Raw genomic sequence first — 10,460 nt, 5'->3', positions numbered from 1 at the left:
TATTTGTATGATCATATGAAACGATATGATTATCTGTATATCTTTGGTGAGATGTCATAAGATATTTGGTTCAACTCTTAATTGGTTTGTTTTCCTTATTGTTGATTTGTATATTTTGGATAACAGTCCTTTATCAGATTTGTCTTTTGCAAATATTTCCTTCCAGTCTTGTCTTCTCATTGTCTTGGTGCTGTTGTCTTTTGCAGAGCTGAAGTTTTCACTATTAATGAAATCCAGCTTGTCAATTATAGTAATTCTTATCTTTGTTCCTTTGTAGGTAAGGTATTTTTTCCTCTAGCTTCTCTTAGGATTTTTCACTTTATCTTTGATTTTCTATAGTTTGAAGACAATATGCCTAGGTGTAGTTTTCTTTGGCATACACATTTCTTGGTGTATTCTGAGCTTCCAGGAACTCAGTTTGGTGTCTGATATTAATTTGGGAAAATTCTCAGTCATTATTGTTTCAAATGTTTCCTCCGTTTCTTTTCCTCTTCTCCTTCTGGTTTTCCGGTTATGCCCATGTTATATCTTTTGTAGTTGTCTCTCAGACCTTGGATATTATGAGTTTTTTTCCCAATCTTTGTTCTTTTTGCCTTTTGAGAATTCTATTGATGTATCTTCTCACGCAAAGATTCTTTCTCAGCTGTGTCCAATCTATTCATAGCCTATCAATGGCATTATTTATGTTATAGAGTATTTTTTTTTATCTCTGGCATTTCTTCTTTTTTGTTTTTTTCTTAGGATTTTCGTTTCTCTTCTTACATCGTCCATCACTTCTTGCATGGTGTTTAATTTATTCATTAGAGCTCTTAGCATTTTAAAAAAATTTCCTGTCTGATTATTCCAACATTCTTGCCATGTCTTTTCTGATGCTTGCTCTGGCTCATCTAATTGTGTTTTTGGCCTTTTGGTGTGCCTTGTAATGTTTTCTTCATAGCTGGACATAATGTGCTGGATAAAGGGAACTGCAGTAAATAGGTCTTCAGTAATGTCGTGGTGAGATGTGCGGGGAGGGGAAGCATTCCTTAGTCTATGATTAGGTCTCTGTTTCTTAGTGAACCCATGCCTGTAAACTGTGAACTTTACAAGTGTTTCTGGGTGTTTTTCTCCCTCCTTACGTGGGACAGAATGGCTAGATTGGACTGGAGTTCAGTATTTTCTTTCTCCCATGAGGAAGGCTGGAGCTGGCTGGAGTTGGGCATTTCTCTTCGCCTGGTCAGTTTGGCTCTGCTAATACCCCAGCTGGTTAGACTCTGTTTTATTAGTTTCCCCTGAGGCCAGGCCTATTTAAGGAGGATGGAGCACTCTACAGTATTTCAAAATGGTTCCTTTCCCCTACCTGTGCTGGAAGCAGGAGAGGATTTTTCTCCGATATTTTCTGTAGAAATGTTAAACTCCTGGAGGTAAGTCTTAACATCACTTCTTTCTTCCCCCCTTTATTGGGTACCCCTGGAGTTTTTAACTCTGAGTCGTTTTCACAGGGCCTCCAGCAATTCATCAGGTCCGTTCAGGCTCTCCTACCCTGGCACTGGCTCCCCGGCAGTTTCCTTGACTTGCTGCTCTGCTCTGGTAAGCTGCGTCTCCCCGTGGTGGTCTCTCCAGTGTCCGGGACAGCATTTTGGTCTGTGTGCTTCCCTCTTTTATGGGTCCAAGAAGAGTTATTTTTTAAGTCTGTTCAGCTTTTTACCTGTGGTTAGTATGGAGTGATAACCTCCAAGCTTTTTATAGGCAGAACCAGACACTCAATGTGTTTCTCAGTTAACACAAACTGATTTGGGGCTTTCGGATGTGATACAGATTTTATAGAATTAACATGAGTAACAGGAAGGAAGAGAAGGAGACTTGTTAGCCTAGTCTCCAGACCAATTTCATCAAAACCTATGGTTTTAGGTGAGTTTTTGCAGGAACTGGATAATTTGAGCCTGAAGTTACTGCTTAATGCCAGAATTCTAGATATTCTAGAATTAACTGAAAGTATCTTCTGATACCAGCTGGCTGGAGGTATCCTTGACATAAATGTAAAAAATCTGGTTGTACCTTCATCCTGGTAGAGGACCTGTTTCTAGAGAACTGCTACAGAAACAAGCTTTTAACAATCAAGTTAAAAAGGTTTCTCAGGAAGAAAATTTTGAGAAAGAATTGATTGAAGCCACAGATGTCTCTTCCATCACAATGAAAGACTGGTAGATTACCTTGGCTTACCTATATTAAAGACAGGAGTTTTTAATTATCTGACTTCAATTATGTTCTAAAAGGTTTTTGAGAAGGATTATATTGGTGATCGTTTAATGGTTATACTAAAATGAGCTTGGTACATATCAATCTATTAAGGAGTTAGGGTTCATCTGAAGTATCTGATAAATGACAGAATGTTAATTGCAGAATACTGATATTGAGCTGCCATTTCTGAAAATAAGTGAATTATAATTTCACTAATTGTTTTGCTCTTCAAGTACATTATCGGTACGAGAAAGCATTCATGAACAAAAAGGATAGCGCTTTACTTTTATTTGCTGTCCAAATTATCCAAATGCATTACAACTGTGAACAAAACAAATATTAAATGGGGCCTTTTCAGAAACAAAGCTTGAGGGTGGCTTCATCTCTCCTCTCTAGTTTTTCAGTTTCTCTCTCATATCAAAACTACAGAGGGGAATTATCATTGCTGCCTCATACTGATATCTCTATTTAATTAGGATAACATGTTTTGGGGTTTGTTGGTTTGTTTGCTTTGTTTAGTCATCCTAATGCTGCCTCTGTACAACCGAAATCAAAGGTGGTGTTTACTTGAGTCGGTATGTTAATGAGCGTTTCTCTGGAAGCAGAGCGAGGCATAGGGACTTGGGTGCAGGTAACTTATTTGGAATGTGATACAGGGAGCAGGGATGACAGAACAGAGAAAGACAGGGAAGGAGGAAAAACCCAGAGTAAGTGCATGACTGGATTCACTGTTCTGGGCCGCAGGGACTCTTCCATGAGCCTCTCAGGAATTAACTCCCCAGACTTTCTGACTAGGCTTGAATGTGGGCCACACTACTTGCACAGAGTTTCAGTCCCAGGGGATGCGTCCATCACACCTGCGGCTAAAGTCAGCAGTAACGTGAAGCAACAAAGGTGCCTGCTGCAATCCTTTCTTTCCCTCTTTTTCTATGATTGATTTTTACAAACCTTACATACAAGGTTTTCAAATGTATTTTTGTTAAATTGATATTTTTTCATCATTCTAAGGCACTGATATCTGTAAAGAATCTTTATACAGAAATTCCAAGATTGCGCCACTTAAGGATAGAATATACGATTGTTCCTCTATCATCTTATATTTCCTTATTTCCATTCCCTCACTCATTTCTTTATCTGACCCTTTTTGGAATTTTTCTTGCATACTTTATATGCAGCCAGTCTTTGGGATACTAATCCAACTGAAACTCTCATACCCGTATCGTAAACTGGTGTAAAAACTCAGTGATGTTCAGTAACTGAGGAATGCAGTGTTCTGAAACTTGAATTATTTTGAACATCAAAATTTAAAAAAAAACAACTACTTTGCAGTGGTTTTGGAAATGCACAGCTAGCATGCCGCATTCTACTTTCTCCTAAAAGCTGGGAATCTGTGCCTGTGGAAGTTGTTTTAGATTCAGCTTTTCCTTTTTGGATTTTTTTTCACTCTCTAGTTGTGACTTTCTGTTCGAAATCACTGGAGGTGATTTAGACATAGGGACTGCAATAAAATATTAACATGCTTTTCTACTAAATTTGTATTTGTTTATATTGCAATAAAATATAGAATTCTTGTTAGAATTCTGCTATATGATAGTACAGAACTTTATGGCTTCAATTAATTATTTCTTTAAGCTTTCTACCAACCAGTCCAAAGAGTTTCCTTTGAAGTAACTATGCAAGACGCTCACTTTGTTAGGTGCTATTAAATATTAAAAACAAGTTGTTCAATCCTTTACTTCCCTGGCCAGAAATAGAAAGATTAGGAATATGTTTACTCCTCTGGTGTTTTTCATCCACAGTGGTGGGGGGCGGGTGGCGGGGAGGAGGCGAACAACTCCATGGGAATTAGGGACTTTACAGTTCTTGTTCTTTCTTGTATTCCATCTTGTACACAGAATTCAGAATTCAGCAAAATATTGCAAAATAAAAAGAAGTAAAATGTATCTGTGTGTATTTTTTTGTGTGTATAAACCTAAAATACATATCAGCAATACACTGTCTTTCAGTGTTAACATTGGCTTATTGGATAAAGTTCCAACAAGCCCATGTTAACATTAAAAGACAGAGCATTTTAATACTTATTAGATATTTGATGTTAAAGAATAATTTTAAAGATTTTAAAAGTTTAAAATGTGGTTATGTTAAAAGATGTCCTTATATTTTAGAGGTGCATATTGAAGTATTTATGGATATAATTATATCACATCTGGTATTTGTTTCAAAATAATCACTTAGGAAATTGAATAAAACAAGAATGATCTTGAGTTAATTGTTGTAGCTACTTGGAGGGTGGATGGGAGTTAATTATACTGTTCCTTCTCTTTTTTATATATGTACTTAAAATGCTCCATGATAAGAGAGTTCTAGAAAGTACTTGCACAAGTATGACCATTAGTATATTAAACAACAAACATCTCTCTCATACAAATAAAAATGGAGTTGCTTAAATAACTGACAGGGACTTAATCCAGTTTCTCATTACTTCTCTATCCCCATCACCTCTCACTCTTCCTCTTTCCATTCCACCCTTACTCTGGCTCAGTCACATCGGGAGGGCTCCTGTATCAGAACCTTTGCATCTAATAGCACTGCTATCCGGAACTGCTGCTTTAGACATAGCTACAACTTTTCCATCTCTAAACAAATCTCTTACTCTCAATGAGGTGACCCTACTGGCTCTATTTCAAACAGCAACTCTTCTGATCTTCTACTCCCATAGTAATGTTTATCCATTTTACTTCACATTGTTTCACACATATATACTTTTTTTTCTGTCTATAGACTATCTCCCCCAAATATAATGTAAACTCGGGCCTGGGATTTTTAATCTATTCACTGCTGGCTCCCTGGTGCCTTTAAGGAATTCAACAGCTATTTGTCGATGGAATAAATGAATCAAGTTATTACTAAACAATAAGCTAATCTGTGTATTTACTTTTTGCTGTGCCTTATTTTTTTGTTGATCTTTCGTCTACATACAGTTGCAAAATATTGTCAGAAAGTTTTCATTCTTTGTTCTTTTTGCTTATATCTGTGTAAGATATCAATCTATATGATATCAACATTTTATATATTATAATTATATTTTTTTCTGACACTAATAATACTTTACATTTGGACTTCTGTTATTTTTTCTATTTATTAACAAAAATATGTGTATTCCTCGTGCAATTTATCATCATCGGGCTAGACTTTACTGCCAGAGATATTTAACATGTTGTAATTTTAGATTTCACTGCACATATACTCTACGCGATCCTTTTTTTATGAGTGATTTTTTTTAATTGAAAAATTTAAAATCTACAACTATAGGGAACATATTATGAGAATTGTGGTATATTCACTCAGTGATACTAGGAACAACAAGACTTTCTTTTTTCCTGAACCATTGAGATGAAGTAGTGAAAATCACGACTCTTCAGGGTGTATTTCCTAAGAACAAGAATGTTCTCTTACATAACCACATTGCAGTGATCAAAATCAGAAATTTAACATTGCTCCAGTGCTCATATGTAGTTTTCATTTCACAGTCACATTTTGCCAATTGTTCCAGTAACATCTTTTATAGCAATATTTCTTTTCCTAGTTCAAAACTATTGAACGCTTCACAAGCTTGCATGTCATCCTTGTGGAGGGGCCATGCTCATTTTCTCTGTATTCCAATTTTAGTATGTGCACTGCCGAAGCGAGCGCTACTAGATTCCCTATTCAGATTTTAAAATAAGCTTCCCTAGTCAGTTCCTCACGTAGACTTTTAAGGTTTCTCTGTTTATATAACAAATGTTGTTATATGTGAATATAGCAGTAAGATAAATTCTTCTCCAAAAAAAGCTTGCAGAGAGTAAATCTCTATACCATGCTCTTTCTCTCTGTGTTGAACGTTGCATAAATTAAGTTTTGGGCACTGAAACATTAAGGGGAGAAGAAAGATTACCTGGGATGTAAGAAATGAGCCTTAGTGGATATTAGAAAATAAGTCTTATTGGAAAGCAGTTCAACATACAAATTGACTTCTCAATTGTTTTAGTCCAATTTGCTATTCTCTTTTCTCTCTACAAATTTGTAATCAAATGTTCCGTGTTAAATGTGGTCTGAGTCAATTCTTGCTTGTGTAGCTGTTGGTTATTAGCAAATGCATACAGTAAAATTTTAATCAAGCCACCACTTGTTAGAGAATAATATGCATTTTAGGTGTCCCTGTGGAGCCCTGGTTTCTATCATTTTACATGTGTACAGAGAGTAGAAGCAGTCAGCAAGAATAATAGTCACTTTTTAAGTGGAAGGTAACCTGCACAAAGGTAAGAAACTTCTATTCTGTTTAGAGAACAAAAAATATCCAAAATGAAATCGCTCTCCATCTATCTGCATGAATTGAAATAGGTTATCTTCCCATTTTTACTTATCTATGATGTCAGATTCAAGTAACTATTTAAAATTAGAAGCAATGGCCTAAGATGGAAATTTCAGTGATTTCTATATTAACATGCCTCTTAATAAAAGAAATAACTGCTTACATTCTTGTGGAAATGTTGAAATAAATTTACAACCCAATGAAAAATTGGCAAGACTGATCAATGGCCAGCATCAATACCAATTACATACAATGTGCATTTCTGTAGACAAAAAGTACTTCCTTCACTATAACTTTTCTACAGCTTTTAACTCTACAGAATTAAAAAGTAGCCTAGTCAAAGATGAACAAAAAGTAAGAATCTAAATGGATGAGCCAGGAAACCCACAAAACAACTGCAATGTCCAGCAATTTTTCCTTTCCTTCTCTAACCATCTGGCTCCCTCAGATGCATTGTATGGCGAGGAAAAAGAAGGAAGAGGAACTGTAGGGTTCTCATTTGACTGCTACTGTTTTTAGTTTGTGGCATGTTCTTTAAGCCAGATACGTGTTTAAACACTCTACCGAGAGAACCTTTGTGAATTCTCCAGAGAATTCTCTGAGACATGTGAGAGCAATTTCTCTAACGCGGTGATGTATCATTCTCTGGATCATAACTTTCTCTTTGCTCCATCTCTAGACATAAGGAGTTTCTCTTCATAGAGATTCGTTCACCACCTTTTCTCTTGAACTGGTCCTGTGGCAACCCTAGGCATCTCTCTTTCACATGGCCCACATCTGATTTATGGGAAGCAGAACTGTCTTTTACTTTAACAAATATTAGAATTGCATTTCTCCCAGTGAAACCACGTGAATTTCAGTGCTTGTATAAATAGCTTGCCGTTCATTTTCTCATTCTTTTTATTACTCGGGTGAGATTCAGACGTGTCTACGCTGCAGGGGTCACGTGACAGTATCAACTCCTATTTAAGTCCTACTTCCTAGATTGGATTGGGGTGATGGTGAGGGCGTGAGACTCACAGAACACTAACAATTCCCATGGGGAAAACATGCCTATTTTCACCCTCCTTTTCCTTTACTTGTAATTTTTTTATTATTATTAGCTGGAGATGATTGTCATAGGGTTGTAAATCTTTGTGCTTTGAAAGTCTTGAATATTAGTGTTAATTTCTATAGTTTTAATGCTTCATGAAGCCTGAGACAGGGAGTTCTGCTTTCACAGCTTACTTATCGGAAAAGTTATTACAACTTTAATCTCCATGTTTTCATATGATCAAATAGAAGAAATCTGGACTTGGGGAAGGAGATACTTCATTCAAAATAACTGCTGTAATAAGAGGAGGGGGCTATTGTAACAGGGAAGGAAACTCTTGCAAGTGGGAGAATGCTCTGAACATAAAATCTGCAGGTTTCACAAAGGTCAGTCAGAAAGAGTTGTTTTCTTACTGACAGGAGTGCATAAGTCTGGAGAGAACTGGGCGCGTGGGAGTGTGCTGAGTGTCTGGGGTGATCGGACATGTGAGCAGGACGTACTCTCTGGAGGGGAGAGAGTGTTAAGCAAGGGTAACTCCATATCAGATCCTAAAACTGGCTGAGGCTGAGAATGAGTCAGTGTTCACTCAATGAGCCTGTTGGGGAAAAAAGTTTAACTGAGGTTTGGTCAAGTCAAGAATTTCACCAAGATTGGTCGTTGGGTACAAATAAGGGGAAACTGGAGGGTCTTCCTCTGGCCTTGTCATGGGTAAACAGGAGGGATATCCATGACTTTTATCTGAGTTATATGGGAAAAGGGTGATTCTTTTAGTTAGGATGTTTGGGGAACACAGAAAGCGGGGGAGATTCCTCACCATTACTGTTTTCCAAAGCACAGGGCTGAGGAAAAGTTTATCATTATCACTTCACGTCATTTGTGTAAGCTGACTAAATTCTTTGTATTAAAGAGTTCTTAGTTGGGCTTCTCCAGTTGCCCTCCAAAAAAGACACTAATGAGATTTTATTATTTTTCTGAGAGTCCCCAAAAAAGAAGGCAGGATGCAATTTTGCAAGGGATGCTGGGAGAAATGTTGGCTTTGGGAGCTCTATTTCTGAAGAGATACGAAGCTTCAGGCCCTTAAAGTGAGGCCATGAAGCTGGAACCTTTATCACATTTTTGCTAAGAGTCCCCATGTGAATAATTCCAGGCAATTCCAAGCCTAGTGAAGAATATATTTGCTTTAAAGAAAACTAGAATGCTCCTTTGTAAGAGGAAGCAAAGTCTATCCTATTAGTCTGAGCGCTGGACTGGAAGATGGAACTCCCGTGTCTATTTACAGCTTCAACAGAGATTTGCTATAGTCCCTCCGGGCCTCCCCCGCCTAAGTCTCTATGTTCCTACAACTTATTTTTGCAAAAACGTTTCACAAGCTCCTTAAATAATCACAGACAGAGCAACGATCAGTGTTGGAGTTTGCTTATGTACACACAAATGAATATTGACATGGAAGAGTTATAAAAAGACCAAATGTATGTTTATTAAAATCTCCATGATATATAAAAATATGTTAAAATTTCATCTGAATGCTTACTATATGTCAGGGTTTCTTCTAAGTTCTTTATATCTATTACTTAACACTTGCAAAACCTCTTTGAGGTTGATGCCATTATTACCTTGATTTTACACATGAACTATAAAAAAGAGAGGTTAAGTAACTGCCTCAAGTTCACAGTACTGGAGAAGCGAGGTTTTATATCATGGTGGGTTGACTTTGATAACTTACTGTTGATTGGTAATTCAAATAAAGAGCCTAACATAACTAGAGTCTCAAGCAACTTTCCGCATCAACAATTGGCCCTTCTGATAGGAAATTTTTGGTAAATAAAGTTTTAGTTGTATCTCTATCTAGACAAAATATATATTATGTGTATGTAATTTCTGTCTTAAATTTGAAGGAGTATGCCTGCATGTTGAGCAGTTGTAATTGAATGCGATCTCTATTTAGAAAATTTGCAAAAATAAGTCTGAGTAGGTGTACTGTCTTATAATTGATATTTCTAGTAATTAATGTTAGGGTGAATAACATTATTTTACAAGCTGCTCTTCCGAGGGTTAATGAGGATAGCTTTAGCCTATAATTCAGACTCAAGATAATTCTCCAGCAAATGGGGACATTACGTGTTAATAGACTCGTTTATCACAGGACTCTAAAGCCTGATAGACCATGCAATACCCCATTTCGCCTATTTGTCATTGCTCTCGCCTCATGCACAGGCGGAACCTGGGGTACTTGTGAGTTTATGAAATTATACTGAGAGATTAACCAATTAAATATTGCCTTTTTTTGGTAATTTGTACACATGAGAGGTACATATTTAGGCAATTATCTCTCTTAGAAAATAAAACAATTGATTTTCCTTTTTTGGAACGATCAAACACAATTTGGAAGCTAAAATTTGTCCGGATAATCACTCATTCTCAATCTTGCAAATATAAGCTGAAATGAATCAAAGCCTGAAAAAATAGAAAATGTGCCCCTGGAATTCATATTACCATTTTAGTTTCTATAGCAGGGCATTCTTGAGTTCTTTGAGCTATTTCATGATGAAAAAATAAAACTTTCAAAAATTCTAAACAATCGCATTACCTCACAGCAGGCAGCAGCCTTTAAATTCCATAAGAACTGAGTATCCCACAGCAAAATTGGGCCTTAAAAGTGATATAAGGGAGCGCAGAAAGAGAAAATGAATTTCCTGTGCTAGGCCATATGCTCGGCTTTCCAGAATTTTTCTGGCAGCTCAGGTCCACCGTGGTTGTTTGGGAAGTTTCAAACTCCCAGGTCTCTCAGTGAGGGAAACACGTGTGAGGCTGCATTCGATAAACCATTAATACGTTTGACTTTTATATGTCCTTTGT

General features: G+C 36.8%; 1 non-coding gene across 1 annotated transcript; it reads right to left on the bottom strand.

Moving 5' to 3' along the window:
• Positions 1 to 5,809: 5,809 nt before the first annotated feature.
• On the bottom strand, positions 5,810 to 5,913 carry LOC120606658 (U6 spliceosomal RNA). The gene has a single exon (XR_005653942.1). It is a non-coding gene; the product is annotated as a U6 spliceosomal RNA (small nuclear RNA).
• Positions 5,914 to 10,460: the final 4,547 nt, after the last annotated feature.

Source organism: Pteropus medius, unplaced genomic scaffold (assembly GCF_902729225.1).
Source record: "Pteropus medius unplaced genomic scaffold, Ma_sr-lr_union100, whole genome shotgun sequence".
NCBI classification, from domain to species: Eukaryota; Metazoa; Chordata; class Mammalia; order Chiroptera; family Pteropodidae; genus Pteropus; species Pteropus medius.
The sequence above is the reverse complement of the archived record's forward strand: the minus strand, read 5'-3'. Positions and strand labels throughout refer to the sequence as shown.